The sequence below is a fragment of the Podarcis filfolensis genome (assembly GCF_964270895.1).
Source record: "Podarcis filfolensis genome assembly, chromosome: 6".
NCBI lineage: Eukaryota > Metazoa > Chordata > Lepidosauria > Squamata > Lacertidae > Podarcis > Podarcis filfolensis.
In genome coordinates this window covers 94,425,967-94,446,471 of record NC_139609.1, presented here as the reverse complement: position 1 = coordinate 94,446,471, position 20,505 = coordinate 94,425,967, and positions in this window count along the sequence as shown.

Below are 20,505 nucleotides of genomic sequence, written 5' to 3'. Positions count from 1 at the left end.
AAGTTACAAGAAAGGAGATTTTGACTAAACATCAGGGGGAATTTTCCTGACTGTAAGCTGTTTGACAGTGGAACAGTCTCCCTTGAAAGGTGGTGGACTCTCCTTCATTGAAGGTCTTAAAGCAGAGGTTGGATTGCCTTCAGAGATGGATGCTTTAGTTGAGATTCTTGCATTGCAGGAGGTTGAACAAGATGACCCAAGTCTACAATTCCATGATTCTAGGCAGGGAGGTACACACAAATTGTGTTGCTCTGCATATCTCTACAAAGGGTTGGGGTGGAATTTGGTGGAATGGGGGGAGAATGGAAGAAAGGGTGGGCATAGGGATTTGGAGAATGGAGAGATCTCAAGAGGCAAGTAAGAGCCAGGAAAAGAGGTGTGGCGAGGGTTTAAGAACAGACTGTCTGATGCAGCAAATGGAGCTACAGAACCCACCACAATTAGCGAGCTAAAAATGGCTTCATGCACTGGGAAATGAACCAAGTGAAAGGAGTTACACAGTGTTGCCTTCAGGCCCTCCCTTGTCTAGTTTCCATTGGAAACAGGATGCTGGGTTCTTACAGCTGATCCAATAATTACCTTCTTGTTACGCTAACTTTTAAATAGCAGTGGCAGGTTGCAGCAAGGCTTTGGGGATTGTCTAGCTTTTCCTTTGCGGAAAGAATCAATTAGGCCAGGACTATAACAGGCTGAGTACCATCTGATCCGAATCGGGGGCATGAACCTCTTGAGGGAAAGGTATAGGGTCGGGGCTCTCCTGAGCTGCTTCAGCAAGTTGCTGCCTAATTCGTTTTGGCCTGGTATGATGCAGCTTTCACTTGCTGCATGCCACCGTAAAAGCAAAAACCTCCATCCATCTGAATCTATTTCAAGACGAACCCCTCCCGCTGGCATTTCACAGAATTAGAGAGTTGGAGGGGGACTGCCTAGGAACATCTAGTCCAGCCCCCTGCATGCAGGAATCCCAACTGAAGCATCCCTGACAGATGGCCATCCAACGTTGGCTTAAAAATATCCAAGGAAGGAGAGTTCACCATTTTAGGGGAGTGGGGATGCAGACACTCCCAGTTTGCCTTGGTTTGCTCTATCCTGGCCTCTGTTATAAGAGACTTTGACACATTTTACATCTTTTGGGGTGTTGTGAAGTATAACCCCACAAACTTGCAATTGGAACACCTCTGTTTGCATACCACATTTCAGCTTTCTCTTCTCTTAGCCGTGGCGATAATCTAGAGTGACTTGAAGAGATGCAAGGTGCTGTACAAAGGTTTAAAAATATCATTTGTTCCTCTGCTGAAATTTCTCTGTCCCCAACCACTGCTGACATTTGGCCCTCAGGAGGCTAGCCAGAAGCAAATGTGGCCCTCCAGCTACAGAAGTCCCTCCCCCCCACATTGCCCTACACAGACAAGTACTTTCTGATGAGCTGGGCGCAAAAGCGTCCCTACCTGGGGTCCTCTCCTAAGGTCCTTTGTCTTCTCCTGCATTGTCTTCTGCATTTTTGACGTCAAAGTGGTTGGTTGCACAAATACACCCTCCAAGTTGACCGTGAAACCAAATGGCTCTTATCAACTCCCTTGGATATAATCAAAAGCCACATTAGAAAAAAAATAATTGTCCTTTTATGCCTTTAGTAGGAAAAAAAAATCAGATACTCCCAGTTTGGCCAGACAGTACCATAGTTCCTCCAGCTGCTTGGCTTCCAGCACTCCACCCTGTCTCGAGTTGACAAGAGGTTAGTATAAACTCCTGCCATAACAACCACTCAATTTTTTCTCTCTCGTATAATTTGGATGCAGTTTTCCTAGTTGCTCACAGCTTAGTTGGCAGAGCAGCTGCCCTTAAACGTGTGTGTGTGTGCGTGTGCGTGTGTGTGTAAAAAACAAGGTTCCTCGAATCAGCCAGTTTTTTTTAAAGGAGGAGAGCTGTTTTATTTATTCGTTACGGACACTTGAATACCACCTTTCTTTCTCCACGGAGCTCAAGGTGGTATACCTGGTTGTCCTCCGCGCAACAGCCCTGTGAGGTAGGTTAGGCTGAGAGATGGTGACTGGCCCAAGGTCACCCAGGGAGCTTCATGGCTAAGTGGGGGTTCAAACCCTGGTCTCTGAGGTCACAGGCCAACACTCTAACCACTGCAACACACTGGCTCTCTTTCAAGGTGTACCTCAGAGCATCCATGAATTCTTGGCACACTTATTGTTCACTCAAGGGGCAGTTGGTTGGATGCCAACAAGAAATTAAAGACCACCCAGAAATTAAAGCTTCCCTCCTGCTTCCTCGATGGTGCCAATCAACCCTGGTGACTTCAGGTCAGACCTGCAGGTCTGGCAACCCAGGAAAGCAACACGAATCACAACACTTTCATGCGGTGGTGATCTTCACCGATATGCAAGCGCATCACAGCAATACGCATGCTGCACAGGGGACTCATCGAGGCTGCAGCTCCCATTGCGTGGCAGAGCTGCGCTTGCTTCCACATCATGTGTGAACCAGCCCTGCATGATAAGGGTCTCAAGATGTGCAGAGGGGCAGGCCATCGTGCTTCCCGGAGGGGCCTGCGCTGCGCAAATCGGCGTTCGGAGCGGCGAACGGCAGCAGCTCAGGAGAGCGCTGCGTGACGCAGACTTCCAGGGAGTTACATAACTGGCAGCGCAGCTGGCAGCTCAAGCCGCCTTACGTAATCGGCCCAAGCCGCACATCCCTGGGAACGTGGCCGGTTTGTTTTGGCCGTGCTTTGTGGGCAGGCCTTTGTCTCCCATCCCACCCCAGCCGGGCGCTGGAATCTTACAAATACGCCGAAGGAAGCAGCCTCCAGCTCCCATGGACAGACCTCGTCAGCATTGTGTCCCTTAATGGTTTCCGACAACGACCTGAGATGGATTGATTCGGCCCGACTCGGTTTGAATGCCGCCTGTCAATCCCAGCTAGCTGCCCAGCGAGACAAGGCCCTGGCGTGGCTCCAAGCCTGGGCCACAGGAGACTTCGCTCGCCTCCCCAGGGCCTCTGATTTCCACCAAGTCGAGCTGGCCGGGGGCTGGGATCATTCAGTGCCTTGGAAAACTGCTGTTTATCTGCTCCACTCAACTTTTATCACAAGGGGAGTCTGCTGAATCCAGCCAATGGCCCGTCTAGTCCAGTATCCTGTTCTCACAGGCTCCAACCATATATGAGACAATACTCTTTATTGTCATTGTCCCATACAGAACAACAAAATTGAAAAAATCTACATAAGACATTAAAAAACCAACAAGCCTGCTAGCCCAGCCATCCCAACCTGCTTAGCCGCCTAAAAACTCTTGATACCCCATTTTTAAATACAATATACTCCCATAGAGACTCCTTAAAGGGACCCCTGACCATTAGGTCCAGTCGTGACCGACTCTGGGGTTGTGGCGCTCATCTCGCTTTATTGGCCGAGGGAGCCGGTGTACCGCTTCCAGGTCATGTGGCCAGCATGACTAAGCCTCTTCTGGCAAACCAGAGCAGCGCACGGAAATGCCGTTTACCTTCCCGCCGGAGTGGTGCCTATTTATCTACTTGCACTTTGACATGCTTTCGAACTGCTAGGTTGGCAGGAGCAGGGACCGAGCAACGGGAGCTCACCCCATCGCGGGGATTCAAACTGCCAACCTTCTGATCGGCAAGTCCTAGGCTCTGTGGTTTAACCCACAGCGCACCCGGGTCCCTAGAGACTCCTTACACTGCATTTAAAATCAAAATCGCATTTGGATAGAAACTGTTTCTCAGGCGGCTAGTCCTAGTCTTTACAACCCTGGACCTTCTTCCAGAAGGCAGAAGCTGAAAGAGATCGTTTCTGGGGTGCGCACTATCCTGCGCTCTCTCTGCAGCTTTCTTATGGCACCTGGAAGCATAGATTTGATCCAAGGTGGGAAGAGTGCACCCAATTATTCTCTCCGCAGTCTTTACAACCCTGGACAGCATTGTTTTTCCCTGACCATGCAGCTCCCAAACCACACACACAGAACATAAGTTAATACACTCTCCACAGTACAATGGTAAAATGCCATCAACAGGTCCTTTGAGAGATTGGTTTTCCGGAGGATTCTCAGAAAATATAACCTCTGCTGTGCTCTCTTCATCAGGTCTTTGCTGTTATCCCCCCAGGTTAGCTCATTTCTCAACCCCATTCCCAGAAATCGAAACACCGAGACCTGTTCCACGCACTTCCCCTCAATAATAAGTGGCTGACTATTCAATTTACATTTCCTAAAGTCCACAATAATCTCTTTTGTTTTCTTTGAGTTAAGGAGTAAGTCATGGGTTGCCTGTGGGAAACCCACAAGCAGGATTTGAAATGCAAAATCAGCCTCCCACTCCCCTGTCTTCATGGAAACAGAGCACAGCCACCTTGTCTAGTAGCCATTGATAGCCTCATCGTGCATTGCAGGGGGTTAGACTAGATGGCCCTTGGGGTTCCCTTCCAACTCTACTATTCTGTGATCCTTCATGAGTTTGTCAAATCCTCTTTCAAAGCTATCTAGCTTGGTGCCCATCCCTGCCTCCTGTGGAAGAGAGTTCCACAGTTTAACTACTTGGTACACAAATAAGTCCTTTTCTTTTATGTGTCCTGAATCTTCCAACATATGCAGCTTCACTGCATGCCCATGAGCTCCAGTATTAGGAGAGAGGGAGAAAAACTTCCCTCTGTCCTCTTTCCGCATGCTATGCATGATTTCATAAACTCCCATCATGTCGCCTCCTGCTTGACTTTTCTCTAAACTTAAAAAAGTCCTAAACCAGGGGGGTTGAATTTTTCACACCAAATGGGCTGCAAAAATACAGAACCTGCAGGTCGCACCCTGAATTAAATTTCCATCTTGTAAATTGAAGTGTTTCCAATATATTTGATATAATTTAATATGCAACAATCTATTTAACTAAATATATCTAATTAAATGCACAATAGATTTAATTATCAAATGAATTTAATACACAAACAGATGTAAGCACTTCCGTTAACAAGGCATTTTTTTTCTGGGATGTTGCTATGAGCCGTGAAAGGAGGACTCATGCACAGCCTGCGGCCCACAGGCTGCAGGTTGGAGCACCTTGACCCTGTCGCTTCCGCCCCTTGATCATTTGTTGTTCAAGAGGAAAAAGAGCAAAGCTGGCCTGGAAGATGCTCTTGTGGAGGTGAGGCCTTATCATAGGTAGTGACACGGAGCAGGGGCACCTCATCTTAGAAATTATGGCAGAACATAGGGGAGGAACCTCAAGGAGGTTTGCAGGTGATACAACGGTGGTTGGTTTAATCATAGCTGGAGAGGGGGAGTCGGCCTATCGGAAGGAAGTTGAGCAGTTGGGGGAGTGGTGCAGGAAAAACAACTTACTCCTTAACTTAAAGAAAACAAAAGAGATTATTATGGACTTTAGGAAAAGTAAATTGAACATTCAGTCACTTATTATTGAAAGGAAGTGTGTGGAACAGGTCTCGGTGTTTCGATTTCTGGGAATGGAGTTGAGAGATGACCTAACCTGGGGAGAAAACAGCAAAGACCTGATGAAGAGAGCACAGCAGAGGTTATATTTTCTGAGAATCCTCCGGAAAAACAATCTCTCAAAGGACCTGTTGATGGCATTTTACCATTGTACTGTGGAGAGTGTATTAACTTAGGGTCTGTGTGTGTGGTTTGGGAGCTGCACGGTCAGGGAAAAAACAATGCTGTCCAGGGTTGTAAAGACTGCGGAGAGAATAATTGGATCCACTCTTCCCACCTTGGATCAAATCTATGCTTCCAGGTGCCATAAGAAAGCTGCAGAGAAAGTGCAGGATAGTGCGCACCCCAGAAATGATCTCTTTCAGCTTCTGCCTTCTGGAAGAAGACCAGGACTAGCCACCTGAGAAACAGTTTCTACACAAATGCAATTCTGGTTCTAAATGCAGTGTAAGGAGTGTCTCTAGTATATTGTATTTAAAAATGGGGTATCAGAGTTTTTAGGGGGCTAACCAGGTTGGGATAGCTGGGATAGCAGGCTTGGTTTTTGGGATAGCTGGGATAGCAGGCTTGGTTAGCAGGCTTGTTGGTTTTTGAATGTCTGATGTAGATTTTTCAATCTCGTTGTTCTGTATGGGACAATGACAATAAAGATTATCGTATCGTAAAAAGGAGGTAAAGCGCAAGACAGAAACACCCACCTGGTTGTTGCACACACGGCTTCTTTGAAACATGGCCTCCCTCCGTCCCTCTTTCCCCTTTCAGTGAAGAACAGGCGGCCGCCTTCTGCTCTTGTCTCAGGAGAGTCCACCCAACTCTTGTTCTTCCCTTCTTCCTCCAGGTGCTGGAAGACCGTAATGGGAACTGCCATTAGCACCGTCCCCCTAATGGCTTTTCCCCCCAGGTGCCTGCATGAGTGTGAAGTTTATTCCCTCCAAACCCCTTACAGATCATTAAGCACAATTGCTCAAAGAACAGGAGCACTGCAAGGCCCTCTGGCTGGCGTTTTAGGAGTTCTTTTCCAGCACCAAAACAAGCCCAAAGAAAAAGTTGTGAAGAATAATGTCTCTCTCTCCTTGAGGTCATTGGGTCTGTCCAGCATCGTAACAATGTGAGAATGGGTCGTCTAAGTCTGGCATCTTGTGCAAGAGCAACTCTCCCGCCTTGTGGCTTCCAGCGACTGGGATTCAAGAAGCATTGCTGCCTCTGATTGTGGAGGCAGGACTTAGCCATCGTGGCCAGAAGCCCTAGGCCATCTCATGGTATACCTGGTCTGCAGCAGGGGCCACTGAGGTCCTGAGACCAGTGTCTTCTTCATCAGTCCCTCCAAGCACTATAGAAACAGAGGAGATTGTGGAGCCCAGACTTCCACCGCTGGCAAATATAATAATAATAAATTTATTATTTAGACCCCGCCCATCTGGTTGAGTTTCCCCAGCCACTCTGGGTGGCTTCCAGTCGAGTGTTAAAAACAATACAGCATTAAATATTAAAAACTTCCCTAAACAGGGCTGCCTTCAGATGTCTTTTAAAGATAGGGTAGCTGCTTATTTCCTTCACATCTAAAAGGAGGGCGTTCCACAGGGTGGGCGCCACCACCGAGAAGGCCCTCTGTCTGGTTCCCTGCAAACTCACTTCTCGCAGTGAGGGAACTGCCAGAAGGCCCTCGGCGCTGGATCTCAGTGTCCGGGCTGAACGATGGGGGTGGAGATACTTCTTCAGGTATACAGGACCGAAGCCGTTTAGGGCTTTAAAGGTCAGCACCAACACTTTGAATTTTGCTCGGAAGCATACTAGGAGCCAATGCAGATCTCTCAGGACCGGTGTTATGTGGTCCTGGCAGCCACTCCCAGTCACCAGTCTAGCTGCCACATTCTGGATTAATTGCAGTTTCCTGGTCACCTTCAATGGTAGCCCCACATAGAGCGCATTGCAGTAGTGCAAGCAGGAGATAACCAGAGCATACACCACTCTGACAAGACAGTCCGCAGGCAGGTAGGGTCTCAGCCTGCGTACCAGATGGAGCTGGTAAACAGCTGCCCTGGACATAGAATTGACCTGTGCCTCCATGGACAGCTGTGAGTCCAAAATGACTCCCAGGCTGTGCACCTGGTCCTTCAGGGGCACAGTTGCCCCATTCAAGACCAGGGAGTCTCCCACACCCCAAATATTTTGCTTGCTCCCTTCAGTTCGCTGAAAACACCTGTGGTCAGGCTGCTTCCCGGTTCCTGGCTAGAACTTGGAAAGTTCTGGAGCCAATCAGAATGAAAAGAGGTGGGTCAGCCACTGAGGATTGGCTCCTGGGGTCACTCTGGAGTAAGTGTACAGGAATAACACAGGGGAGGAATTTGTTCTCCATGCTCCAATGCTAGGGAACGGAAGTGCTTCTGCTTCCAGAGTACGGTGCACATGTTCCGTGGCAACTTCAAGGGAAACACAACTTAACTCACTCCGAAAGTAAGACACTGGAGCGCTCTGAAACAATTGCCCATGAATCTGCAAAGACAATGGCATATCCAGCTGGAAGGCTGCAAATGGAGATCTGCATTGATCGTTGAAATGCATCCATTATTTTATATATATATATATATATATATATATATATATATATATATATATATATATATATATAATTTTATTAGTTTTTTTACATATCATTTTCAACAGTAATTAAACATACTTTTACATCTTATTCAGTTTTTTGGACTTCCATCAATCCTGTCTGAAAATTTTCCAATCTAGTCTCTTAGTATGCATTTCTTATTTTCCCTATTACATTTCAAACTCATAACCAATATCTCTATCTTCTTCTACTTTGTAACACTGCGTATATTTCCCCTTACAAAACTTCTTGTAGTCCTACTAGCGTAATTTGTTGATTACAGTTGCTCTTCAAATAATTCATATACTTCTTCCAATCTTCTGTAAATCTCTGGTCCCGCAGGCTTTGAATCCTTCCTGTCGCATCTATTATTATTATTATTATTATTATTATTATTAGAGATTATGTATAAGAAGGGGGCGTGGCTGTGACTATCATGGAGGGACCCTGCACTTCTGAATGAGCCACTACGCAATTGCTCTCTGCGCTGGATCAGACAGGCGCATTCAGCTACAGGCAAAGGCGCCACAGGGCCCATTCCTGGCATTAACCGCCCTGCTGATAACAGAATAAACGCCCACTGCAACAGAGGTGGCAGCAGCAACCCTGTGTGCTTCCAAGCAGTCCTCCCCTCCCTTGCCGTGTTTCTTGTATCTCCGCATTTTTCATTGTTTAACCCTCAAGTCGAGATTGACAGAGACATAACTTTAAACGCCACCTCCCAGTTGAGGACCAGCAGGGTTGCCATGCCAACAGGAGCACGTTGGGCTGGCAATTTGCTAGCTCCATCCTCGCAAACCTCACAGGTCACCTCCATCTCCGCACAGCCTCAAAGAGATTCCTTCATCTGTCGTGATTTGGGAAAGTCCAGATGATTTTTATTGTTATTGTTTTCATTCCTTAACAGCTGCTTTCTTGGTTCAGTTCTGGTTCTTTAACAACTCTGCATCAACAGGTAAAAGGTGTGGGACTCTCCCCAGCCCCACACCCTCCTACTGGAAAGAAGCTTCACCTATTGCATTTCTGCCTGCAAAGAGATGTTAAAGGAACAGGAGCACAGTCAAGGTTGGGGTAGTTAGAGAGAGAAGCAACCCTACTATTGGCCTTGAGCTAGGAGTCTCCACTGTTATTGCCCTAAATGGATGCATAACCTCCGTCTCTGGTTTCCATGTTGGAATACATAGATGGTCTAGAAACTGTTGTCGGAGATCATCATACATTTTACATTTAAGGGCCATGCGATGAGATCGCACAGGCCTATCTATTCTGAATGTTCTTTTGTGATGCCAATAAAGGTTACTTGACTCGACTTGACTAAATGGATGCAAAAGGTGTTCAGTAAGGCCTTCCAGAATGATCCCTGTTAAGAAATATAAATCATTTTGATCTCTTGTGCTTTCACGGTCTACACTCAGAGCTCAGCACTTGAAAAAGTGTCTCTGTTACTGGCCAGTGTCTCCAGATAAACAATTCGCAGTTTTAGAGGAGAGGGGCGAAAGCAAAAATTAAATGTAGAGATGAATCATAAAATCATAGAATTGTAGAGTTGGTTCTTTGCTGAAAGAAAATTACAGTACATGAAAATGATGCATAGATGGTATATAACACCAGTGCAGATAGGAAGAATGTATAAAACTTGCTCAAATATATGTTGGAAATGTAAGGAAAAAGAAGGGACTTTTTACCATATATGGTTGGACTGTGGTAAAATTTTAAAAAATTGGGAAATGATATACAATGAGTTGAAGAAAATGTTCCAATTAATATTTGTAAAAAAGCCTGAAGCATTCTTGTTAGGGATTGTAGGAAAAGACCTTCCAAGGAAATTGAAAAACATCTTCATGTACGCAACAACTACGGCAAGAGTCTTAATAGCACAAGGATGGAAGAACGAGGAAATCCCAACCAAAGAACTATGGCAAGAGAAACTGATGGACTACGCAGAATTGGCGAAATTGACACACAAACTACGCAATAAGGACAACTGTAACTTTAAAGAAGTATGGGAACCTTTTACAAAGTACTTAAAGAAACAACAAAATGAACTGGACTCCTTGGCAGGTTTTGAATAAACATCCACAAGCTTTTTATTGGTAATATATAGATAGATAAATTAAGGATCCTTACAATTTTATAATATGCAGAGAATAACATGTGCTGAAAAACCAGAGAGAGGAGCTGAGGGAAGTCTGGGGGGGGGGGTATTTTGGGGGAGGGGAGGGGGAAATGGGGGGGATGAGGATGATGTGTTTTTGATAAATTGTTATGTTGAAATTCCTAATAAAAAAAAAAGTTTAAAAAAAAGAATTGTAGAGTTGGGAGAGACGCCCGAGGGTCATCCATTCCAACCCCCTCAAATACAGGAATCACAGCTAAAGCATCCCTGACAGGTGGCCACCTCTGCTTAGAAACCTCCAAGGAAGGAGAGTCCACAACCTCCCGAAGGAGACTGGTCCACTGCCAAACGGCTCTCACTATCATAATGTGTGTTTTTTAATATATATATTATTATTATTATAACCTTTAAAAAGCAGCAGAGATAAAGTCCATTCACTGATAGCATCCTTGGGTTTCTGAACCCAGTCTCTTTCATCCAGCTGCTGCATAATGGCATAATGCTTACCTGAGCTTACCTGAGTAAGGAAACGTTCCCACAGCGAAATGACTCACAATTGTTCCGCTCTTTAACCAAGACTCATGCGCCCCCTTGCGGACATGTGAGTGCCTGCAACCCGAAGCCAAAGCGAGAGGTCGGAGGCTTTTTTTATTAATTTGTTGTTGTTGTAATAATCATAAATAAATAAGAATAAGAATGTGCAGCCCACCACCGAGACCATTCGACTGTAACTATCCAACCTCCCAAAATTTCAACACCTCTTGCGATGGTTTGACCCCTTTCCGTTTTAACAGTACAAATTCTACAAATACCCTCCATATCTCCCCCAAATCATTTCTCCTGCATATCCCCCGTCTTACTTTAATGGCACATGTTAATTTATCAGTAATAGCTATGCCCCACACCTCTTTATACCATTCTTCCATTTTATATTCTGCTTGCCCCTTCCACTTCCTAGCAATAATAATTAGTGCAGCTGTCAATAAATTTGTGAGCAAGCCCTTCCTAGCCTGCAAACCTCCCACCCAGTCGTAAGTTGATAATAATGCTACCTCTGGACTTTCGGTCAGCTTTAACCCAGTGATTTCTGTTATCACCTTAAACACCCTTTGCAAAAAAAAAAAATGTACATATTTACACCTCCACCACGTTGTTGTTGCTGTTTAGTCGTTTAGTCGTGTCCGACTCTTCGTGACCTCATTGACCAGAGCATGCCAGGCACTTCTGTCTTCCACTATACCTCCACCATATGTGAACATAATTCCCTGTTTCCTGGCATCCCCTCCAACATAACACCAAATATTCCTTGTTTATTTTTTAATTGTCACACTTCCAAAATTATGTTACAAGCAAGGGTTTGAAGAGCAGTGTCGAAAGCCCTGGGGTGAAGACAGACTACAACGTGACTGTCTGTGCTGGACCCGGGGGTAACCCGAGTGACACGGTCCAGGTCTGGTCCCGAATCCAAGGGTACCGCAAGGAGACAGTCCGACAGGGCCAAGGCAGGACACGAGGCAGGAAACCAGGCTAGGTCAGGCACAAGGTCTCAGGCAGGTTCTAGCAAACAGCAATGTTGCTCCTGCAACCTGGGGCGAGGTCTGACAGCCTTTTATCTTTGTCGGGGTAACGGCCGGTCCTGATCCCCCGGCAACTCACCTCCCTGTCTCGCCCAAAGGCAAGCACTCCTCCTGCGAATACTCGGGTCTCTCCTTCTCTCAGACCTCAGTCTCTGCAGCTCGGGAGACGTCGGTGGGTTACTAGACCCAGAGGCCGCCTCAGCCTCCCCTGACCCAACTGAAGGCAACAAGGTAATCCCCGCATCTGGAGCCAGGGCAGGCTCAGGCCCCTGACTTGGCCCAGCTGGTGTTTGTTGCAGGGGAACCTGTGCAGACTGGAACTCTTCAGAATCAGGCCCCAGACTTGGTTCAGATGCCACCTTAGGCAGAGGATCTGGTGCAGACTGAGACTCCTCTGGTTCCGAGTCCGAGCCCGAGTCCCAGGCCACCACACTGTCACCCGTCACCACTGCCTTGATGTGTCTTAATATTCTCTTACTGCCAGCGGCTGTCCCAGGTCTTAAGAAGGGTCATTTCTGAGCCATGCTACCTGTGGGATTATATGGGCCATTGGCCTGATCCAGAAGTCTCATCTGAGTTTGGTCCTTTTAGCTGGTGTTGGGTGGGACTCAGCCTGGGTGACAGCTCTGCCTATGCACACATTACCTGGCTTGACCCCCTTCCAGCTACACCATCGCAGGGGAAGTTGCGGCATTCTTTTTTTTTTTAAGAAGTATTTATTAAGATTTTACAAAAACAAATATACAAAAACACATAATAATAAAAGAGAAAAAATAAAAAATAAAAAGATAAATAAAACATACAGAAACAACAAGAAAAATTAAAAACAATTATTTTTCATAACATAAAACTCGTTTGCTTGTTTCTTTGACTTCCTCACACCTCCCCTTCTTGTATTCCCATTTAAATAATCAAATCAGCAAATCCTTACCCTCTTTCATTAAGTTGTGGCATTCTTCCTTGGCATGTCTCTCCTTCTGTCTCAGTCCAGGTGCCAACCATCATCCCAGGTTGTCTTACGAGTAGGCAGAAGACCTTTCAGGACTCCAGCTAGAGTTTTCTGCCCTCTCCTACCACCGCTGTTACTTATTGATCCCGAATCATTCCCACCTTTTCCCCCTGTTAGTTTATTCATATCAATTATTTGGGCCCCCCCTTTCAGAATGCAACTAAGAAAGATACATTAATAAAAGCATTACAGGATTGGGGGTCAGTCTGGATGATATCCATGGGTCCCTTCCAGACCTGTGACCCTGTATCTGTGAGGTTTAGAATCTACTAGAAGTAAGCCAATGAACCATCAAAAAGCCTTAGCTGGCCAGTTAAGCACCGCCATTTACATGTCCAAAGAAGTCGCTATGTTGCCGTAGAGACAAACAGGAGGGCTTTTCGTCACCTCGCCCAGCTGGACCCCACATCATCCTAGGATGGAGAACAATAGGCCAAAGAGAGGTTGAGTTTTGGCTGATGCCGGAAGCTTGCTGCATGCTAGACCCATAACGATGGTTTAATGATCTCCGTGGGAGACTAACAGTGAGTCAAGATCTTTTGGGGTATTAATGTTGTGAGCCCTCCTCCATCCTATGCTCAGGCATAGCTGTCAACTTACAGATTTGAAAATAAGGGACCAGCAGGCTCGAAAATAAGGGATCAGCAGCCAAAATAAGGGATTTTCCGGGCACAGGTATGTTCAACTTCTGAACCCCTCCAAGCCAAAGGCAGAAAGCCCAGCCAGCAACCAAACGAAGCCAATAAGGGACAGCAGCGGGACATGGCACTGGGATAAGGGACTGTCCCGCCAAATAAGGGACGCTTGACAGCTATGTGCTCAGGATATTTATGAGTGTAAACAAAACCATGTAAGACACCACAGTCCCACTGATCTTTACTGGAAAAAAAAACCCTGGGTAAGCACTGGAAACCCTGGAGTCTCTTGCTGCTTGGAGACTGGGGTGCAGACAAGAGTATTAACATGATGTGTTCATTGGGATCCTTCCCTATAGCAATGGGTAAAAAGGTAAAGGTAAAGGAACCCCTGACCATTAGGTCCAGTCGTGGCCGACTCTGGGGTTGCGGCGCTCATCTCACTTTATTGGCCAAGGGAGCCGGCGCACAGCTTCCGGGTCATGTGGCCAGCATGACTAAGCCGCTTCTGGCGAACCGGAGCAGCGCACGGAAACACCAATTACCTTCCCGCCGGAGCGGTACCTATTTATCTACTTGCACTTTGACGTGCTTTCGAACTGCTAGGTTGGCAGGCGCAGGGACCGAGCAACGGGAGCTCACCCCGTCGCAGGAATTCGAACTGCCGACCTTCTGATCGGCAAGTCCTAGGCTCTGTGGTTTAACCCACAGCGCTACCCATGTCCCTGTAGCAATGGGTACTTGTATTTAAATAATAAAATAAATGTAACTTTGAACAAAGTGTGAGACGGTAAGGCTAATTATTTCTGCAAGGTTCTGTAGCAAGCAGACTTCTTGGAAATTGAAGCAGTTTGTGTAAGGTGTTGTTGGCCCAGGACTAGACACAAGACAAAGTTGTTTCTGCTTGGTCTGAAGCCCCAGAGGCTGCGATGCACGTACAATCCACTTGGCACAACAGGTACCAGACGCCTTGACATCCACTTCTGTAGTTCTGTAAGCTGATTGTGACTCAGTGGGGAAGCAGGCTGATAAAACTGTTCTCCAGCAGAGCTCTTTTTGCCATGCAGGATTAATAGCCCGGCTCTTTGCTCTGCCCAGAGTGCTGAGAATTAAGCACCTGTGAAGAGAAGTTCTAAAGCCCGGAGCAAATGAGACAATTAAAAGCTCATTCCCTTGGCGGAGGAGCAAAAGTCCCAAACGAGCTCTGGGGTTCTCTTTCCCCTCCTCCCCTCCAGCCTCAAACTTTGGTCCCTGGAAGTTCATCTGCCATTGGAGTATTTTGATGCTACTGATGCTTGCTGGATTCGGGGCAGGGGCAGAGGAAGGGGGGTGCGGTGGGTGCAGTCCGCCCCGGGTGTCACCACTGAGGGGGGGTGACAAAATGCCAGGCGGCACTCACCGTGGGGCCTGCAGTGCACCCGAGCCACAAGTCTCTCCTGGGAGAGACGCTGTGGCTTGAGTGCCCGCAGGCTCCGCACTGCCCAAATGGTCCGTCCGCTGCCTCCCCCCTCAAACTGTGCTCCCCACTTTTGGAATGCAGGGGGGGCATATCCAGCATCATTGCTGGCCACATTCACACCCTCCATTTAAATTTACTTACAGTCATACCTCGGGTTGAAGTAGCTTCAGGATAAGTATTTGTGCGCTGCAGCAACCCGGAAGTAATGGAGCGCGTTACTTCCGGGTTTCGCCGTTCGCGCATGCGCAGACGGTCCAAATGACGACATGTGCATGCACGGAAGCAGCGAAACGCAACCCGCGCATGCGCAGACACGGGTTGCGTTCGCTTCTGGATGCGAACAGGGCTCCGGAACGGATCCCGTTCGCATCCAGAGGTACCACTGTACTGTGTTTCTTTCACTCTGTTTTCCCTTGGGCGCAGAACTTCGGCGTCGATTTATGCTGCTTATACAAAGGTGCATTCGGGGTAGTAAATTAAAGTCTCGGCTCGGGTGACGAGTGCAAAAAAATACAGCATTGCGGAGAGGGCTGCAAATCAAGAAACGGGCACTTGAGTCAGCTTAGCCTGGAGGCGGGAAGCGGAGCGTTTTATCCTCAGCGGGATTTGAGTTTTGCAAACAGGTGCCCACCAGTTACCAACCCCTAGACCCATGGTTCCCAAACCTTTGGTGGCCACTGCCTCCTTGGTTCCATTAACCCATCCCCAGTGCCCCCTACCCTATAAAAAGCATTGTTCAGAATAGCAGTTTGCACGACCCATTAAGGAAGATAACAGCATGATGGAATTCAAAGCAGTAACAATTCATTGCACATTTATTCAAAACCCAGTTAAAACGATTGAGTTTAATTAATTCAATAAAAAGGATGGACTTGATCCAGTGATACAAGCTTTCCAGTACAAGTCTGAGAGTCATTTGTACCTCCAGCACACACACAAACCCCAGCTGCCCTGTTGCCTCCTATTCCCCCATAAAATATTAGCAAAATCCAGACGCAAAAAGTTGTGCTTTTTTTTTTAATCACCCAAAGAAAATTGTTGAGCTTTCTTGGAAGGTTGGTTTTTTGTTTTGTTTTTAAGGGGAAGGGGAACTTTCAAAAACCCAGACATTTTGACGATTTCCAGGAATTTCCCACTGACACTAATTCCGTCACTGGGATCACATATGTCTGGACATTTGGCAACCCTGCCAGAAATAGGGTTTGCAACTCCCTGCAAGCCCTGAAATTGGGAGTTGTAGCAAAATGAGAAGTGGGTGGTCTTTAGGCTTGGGGAATTTACCCTCAAAAAAACTAAAACCCTGAGATGCAGGAAGAGGAGCCTGTTGCAAAAGGTACCTGCTTGGAATTTAAAAATCCTGACCCCAGGCATTTGGGTAGCAGGACCAGACGGGACAGAATTACCACCCAGAAATCCACTTCTGGGTGGAAACTCAGCCACTTCCTTCCTTCCAGCAATATAATATATCATTGGGATAAAGGTAAAGGTAAAGGGACCCCTGACCATTAGGTCCAGTCGTAGCCGACTCTGGAGTTGCAGCGCTCATCTCGCTTTATTGGCCGAGGAAGCCGGCGTACAGCTTCCGGGTCCTGTGGCCAGCATGACTAAGCCGCTTCTGGCAAACCAGAGCAGTACACAGAAATGCCGTTTACCTTCCCACCGGAGTGGTACCTATTTATCTACTTGCACTTTGAGGTGCTTTCGAACTGCTAGGTTGGCAGGAGCAGGGACCGAGCAACGGGAGCTCACCCCGTCGTGGGGATTCGAACTGCCGACCTTCTGATTGGCAAGTCCTAGGCTCTGTGGTTTAACCCACAGCGCCACCCGCATCCCATCATTGGGATAGTCCTAGGCATTGGGATAGGTAGGAGTTATTCTGTTGGGAGTCCTTGCTAATGTACTTCAAAACACCCAGAGATCTAAAAATGGAGATGATAGATAGATGATAGATAGATGATAGATAGATAGATAGATAGATAGATGATAGATAGATAGATATAGAGATGATAGATAGATAGATAGATAGATAGATAGATAGATAGATAGATAGATGATAGATAGATAGATAGAGAGATAGAGAGATAGATAGATAGATAGATAGATAGATAGATAGATAGATAGATGATAGATAGATAGATAGATGATAGATAGATAGATAGATAGATAGATAGATAGATATAGATAGATAGATAGATAGATGATAGATAGATAGATGATAGATAGATAGATGATAGATAGATAGATAGATAGATAGATAGACAGAGATAGATAGATAGATAGATAGATAGATAGATAGATAGATAGATAGATGATAGATAATTTTTATTGGTTTTTGCGCATGTTTTCCAAACATAACATCCCATCTCATACAATATAACAAATCTTTGGCTATCACAGCCTAGGACTTCCATTAACCTCGTCTAATGGTTTTCTAACTTTCTTTCTGATTTTGCATTTTATTTTAATAGTTATTGCTATAAAATCCAGATCTTAAATAAACTCCTCCTTAGTCCTTTTTCTCAATAAGTCATATCGTTCTCCTTACAAAACTTCTTGCAACCCTACAGGCGATGTCAACTGATTACAATTGTCTTTCAAACATATCATAAATTTCTTCCAACCTTTCAGGAAAGTCTGGTCTTGCTGGTTCCGAATTTTCCCAGTTAATTTTGCCAACTCGGCATAGTCCATCAGTTTCATCTGCCACTCTTCTTTTGTTGGTAGTTCTTCTTGCTTCCATCGCTGGGCTAATAGTATTCTTGCTGCAGTTGTCACATATAAAAACAATTTTTTATCATGCTTATAAATCTCTGTATCTACTATACCAAGTAAAAGGGCTTCCGGTTTTTTTTTGCAAATGTATATTTCAACATTTTTAAAATCTCATTATAAATCATTTCCCAGAAGTCCTTTACTTTCTTACATTCCCACCACATATGGTAAAAAGTACCTTCTTTTTCCTTACATTTCCAGCATTTGTTATTTGTTTTGTACATTTTAGCTAATTTCACTGGTGTTATATACTATCTGTACATCATTATGTTTTCCTTTAAAGCTCTCCTGTCCGTCTTTCAGACCAAGACATCTGCAGGGCAACAGGTTTGCGAATAGCGGCCCCAGATTATTAATTCCCCCCAATTCCTGCCCATATGGATCTCCCAAATCATTTGTTTCTGAGATGTAGGCCCAAAGGTGTGTTATGTTCATCATGCCAATAATAAAACAGTCATACCTCAGGTTGAAGTAGCTTTGGGATGAATATTTCCAGGTTGAGCTCTGCGGCGACCCGGAAGTAACGGAGCATTTTACTTCCGGGTTTCGCCATTTGCCCATGAGCAGACGCTCAAAATGACGTCGCGCGCATGCGCAGAAGTGGCGAATTGCGACGTGCAGACGTGGGTTGCGTTCGCTTCAGGGTGTGAACAGGGCTCCAGAATGGATCCCATTCGCATCCAGAGGTACCACTGTAATAATAATAATAATACTGTAATATAAAAGTTTGATACAGCTACTTTTAGTCTGAAGGCAAGACAGCTGAGGACCTCCCCTCACAAACTTCTTTTCTGTCGAACGTCCCCTCCCAGCTGTTGCTTGCACCTTCAGGGTCCAATATCAGCCAAGGAAAAACTGGCACACATATGGGCATCCGTCCCTTGGTTCATCTATGCCAGGGGTAGGCAACCTAAGGCCCATGAGCCACAAGCAGCCCACGGGGGTCATTTAACCGGCCCATGAGCCGCCCCGAACCAAGCTGTCCGCTTGGCGAGTTCCCATGCGCTGTGCTAAACTCCTGTAGTGCTGGAAACCGCGCCTGCGCATGCTCAGACGCTGAAAATCTCATCTGCGGAGACGCAGACGCCGGAAATTGCGGCTGCGCAAGCTTATGCGTGTGCACAATTCGACCCATGGAGAGATCTCCAGTGGAGTGAACCGGCCCAGGCATAGTAAACCTTGCTGCCCCCAAATCCATGCCAAGGATGGAAACTTTAGGCCTGAGGGCTGAATGTGGCCCTCCAATCTTCTCCATCTGGCGCTTCAAACTCCCCCCAGCCACGCACCCCTACTAGCCCAGCTTGGCATGCTCCTTGAAGGCTTTTGCCAAACTGGGATTTGCCCTTGAACTCGGACAATGCCTCTTGCTTCACATTGATTGCTCTGCCCACTTGTGATTCTGTCCCCATCCCCAAAGAAAGGTTGGCTGGAAGAGAATGCAGCCTTTAGGCTGGAAAAAAAAGTCTCCTTCACCCATGATCTATGCTCTTGACCAGGGGCCAGCAAACTTTTTCAGCTGTGGGCCGGTCCACTGTCCCTCAGACCTTGTGGGGGGCCGGACTATATTTGGGGGAAAAAAATGAACCAATTCCTATGCCCCACAAATAACCCAGAGATGCATTTTAAATAAGAGCACACATTCTACTCATGTAAAAACACCAAGCAGGCCCCACAAATAACCCAGAGATGCATTTTAAATAAAAGGACACATTCTACTCGTGTAAAAACAGGCTGATGCCCGGACCATTCATGGGCCAAATTTAGAAGGCGATTGGGCCGGATCCGGCCCCCGGGCCTTAGTTTGCCTACCCATGCTCTTGACAGCTGGTGCAAACTGGCCCTGTGAAATTGTATTTCAGGCAGCATAGAGGTTCTATTTGTGGTGTGACATATCTGGCACAGTCTGCTTGCACATGAAAATCATCCCTAGATGTCGCAGTCATCCAGTGATAGGAAGCCAACAGCTTTCCTCTCCCAAGCACCGGGATGGTGGGCTGTCCCTCCATCCACATAGAATCACAGAATTGTAGAGCTGAAGGGATCCTATGGGTCATCTATTCCTGCAAAGCAGGAATCACCTGCTTCTCTTCCTCTCTGACATCCCGACGTCAAGGACCCCCAGGCACTGCATGCCCCCAAAATGGAGACAGAATGAAGCCACTCTGTCCATTATTTTCCTCTCTCCGTTTTCCCCAGCGCCCCGCAACGCTGTCCCATAAACTCAACTGACATGAACTACGAGGGCAGAGATTGCAAGAGACTTTTAATTTGGGTTCAGCTAGTTCTTCTGCCCCGAGAGATCGATTTCCTACGAAGATGGATCGCGGGTGTCGGGGCCCGGCAGACAGGTGGCATACGAGCGTTTTTGCTTACTCCTGGCATGAGGAAATATAATGTTTTATTAAGTGTCAGATCAGAGAGCAAGCAAGAAAGGAGGGGGCGCAGAATCAATCCGGCTCCTTTATATTTTGATCCCGAAGGCAGGAACGATGACACACGCTTAATTTTGATTGCAAAAAGGTCGGGCTGATTAATGCCTCGGACAACGGCAAGCAGCTCGTTGACAGGGAGCTCTCGCTGATAAAGGGGAGCGTGGGACGAGACGCCTTCATATAAATTTATATTTGCATTAGTTCCCAGAGACTCATAGCCTTGTAAAATTTACTGGGCCAAGTGGAGGTCTGGTGTAATGTCTCTGAAGTTCATTTGTGTGCTGGCACAGGCCCTTTCACATAAATTTATGCATTCCCCCCAGAACTGACACCTCTGCGAACCCGCACACCAGCTGCTGAGCTTCAATCTCCATGTTCGCTTCCTACAGAGATTTCCAATTACAAGGCCGATATCTGCCTTGCAAGCAGAAGGTCTCAGGTTCA